The sequence below is a fragment of the Olea europaea genome, unplaced genomic scaffold, assembly GCF_002742605.1.
Source record: "Olea europaea var. sylvestris unplaced genomic scaffold, O_europaea_v1 scaffold1356, whole genome shotgun sequence".
NCBI classification, from domain to species: Eukaryota; Viridiplantae; Streptophyta; class Magnoliopsida; order Lamiales; family Oleaceae; genus Olea; species Olea europaea.
This window is the reverse complement of record NW_019231062.1, coordinates 130,401-132,878: the sequence shown is the minus strand read 5'-3', so window position 1 is coordinate 132,878 and position 2,478 is coordinate 130,401.

The following is a 2,478-nucleotide window of genomic DNA, read 5'->3' as shown; positions in this document are numbered from 1 at the left end:
TTTTGGGCATGGAGTGCATGCCATGTTCGTGAAGCATCCAAGTTACGATCAGGACGCAACCTGATTTTTAGGCATTTCTAGACAGTTTCTAGGGTACGGTGTGCAGGACATGTCCATGGCATAGCCTAATTTTTAGGCATTTCTAGGCAATTTCTAGTACACGGTGTGTAGGCCATGTCTAGGATGCGACAGGGACACAGCATGATTTTCAGGCATTTCTAGGCAGTTTATGGGATACGGCGTGCAAGTCATGCCCGGGATGCTCTAGGCAGTTTTTGGGACACGGTGTGCAGGCCATGTTTGAGATACGTCAGGGCCGCGACAAGGACAACCTGATTTTCAGGCATTTCTAGGCACGGTGTGGAGGGTATGTCTGGGCACGGAGTACAAGCCTTGTTTGGGATTCGTTTGGGTAGTAATAGGGATGTAGCCTAATTTCCAAACATTTCTAGGTAGTTTCTGGGACATGATGTGCAAGCCATGTCCAGTACACGGAAGGGATGCAGCTTGATTTTCAGGCATTTTTGGGGAGTTTCTGAGACACGGTGTGCTAGCCTTGTCTGGGATACTTCCAAGCCACGGCAGGGACGCAACCTAATTTTTACGCATTTTTAGGCAGTTTTTGGGCACAATGTGCAGGCTATGTTTGCGATGCGTCCTGGCCGCAGCAAGGACGTAGCCTGATTTCTAGGCATTTTTAGGCAGTTTTTGGGACACGATTTGCAGGCAATGTCGAGGATACTGCAGGGATGCAGCCAGATTTTCAAGCATTTCTAGGCAGGTTCTAGCACACGGTGTGCAGGCCATGTTCGGGATGCATCCTAGCCACGGCAGGGACGAAGATAGATTTTTAGGCACACGAAGGTAGCACGGTATGCAAGCCATGTCAAGGACGCAGGTACACGAAGGCATATTTTCATGTACATGAAGGTAGCACGAGATGCGGACACATGAAGACAGCACCGAGTCCCGTCCATGTGAAGGGTGCTGGCATATGTAGGTAGCACGTAGTTCATACCGATGCCCATCGTAGGCACACCCGGCGATTTCTGGGACATGGTGGATAGCTGGCGTGGCATTTCTTCTCGTGTTTTCTATCATAACCTACATGTTGTCCACCATACTGGTCGACAGTTATTGCTCTCCTGATTAACCCGTCAATGCCAATGCCAATGCCAATAGAAGAATAAGTGTAGGATATGATTGCTGCTGCAATAGAACGATAGCCAGTACTTCGCATGGAGGTTTTGTATTTTGCCAAGAATTATCTAAATTGCTGCAAATATATCATACATATATTAGTTTGAAAAACACGAGAAATTGTCTCAAAAATAAAATAAATCTCACACTATACAAATGGAAGCATGTATAGTGTATCCAATTATAACCCTGATGAGATTACCATACTAGGCTAATCCACAAAGTTGAGCTTTCCTACCTCCTATGAAGTACAAATTATTAGGAAATTACAAGTTTTTAAAATTTATCTCAACAAATATGCATCAAATTTCCCAAGGAAGATTTACCTAAATGAAACTCAACAACTTCCATATAAGTGTAGTTTTTTTTGCCATTGATGGGTTAATCGGGGGAGTGATAATTTTCAATTAGTATGGTGGACGTCATGTACGTTATAATAGAAAACATAAGAAGAAATGCCATGCCAGCTACCCACCCGAGTTGTGCAAGGTAGGAAAGCTCAGCTTTGCGGTTTAGCCCAATATGGTAATCTTATTCGGGTTACAATTGGATAAACTATAAATGCTTCCATTTGAATAGTTTTAGTATTTATATTATTTTTGAGACAATTTCTAGTGTTTTTCAAACTAATATATATATATGATGCATGGTCAGGGTGGTCTCGAGGTCAAATTGTTTCCACAAACACGACCTTCTTGTCAAGTGTTCGATATCCTACTATCCATATATGATAATATTTGCAGTAATTTTGATAATTCTTAGCCAAATACAAAACTTCCATGAGTCGTCATGGCTATCGATCTATTGCAGTAGCAGTCATGTCTATAACTTATTCTTATAATGATGCCCATCACAGGCACACCGGCTGGAGTAGCACCATCGTCGGATGGGAAACTTGCCCGGGCCGGCATGTGCCGGTCCCCAAGGCTCCGAAGTTTGTAGAGATGCTGCCTACGGTAGATTGCACATGCTGCTTGTTCTCCTTTCATGTACCTTCTACCCCCTCTAATAGACTTCTAAGAAAAAACTCAAGTGACAAGAGTAGATATCAAAGGGCTGAGAAATCATAATATTTATTAAATTAGAACGATTAACTTCTATTGAGCTATCATTTTATGTTCTTGACAACCATCCATCGATAAAGCATCACGAGGCATACATTTGCTCGTCATGTGACATCAAGGCAGTGCCGTGTCCTGGCAGTGGCAGTGACGCATGCACATTTTTTGGCGTTCTCAGACACCTTCAGGCACACGATGTATAGGCCATGTCAGGGAT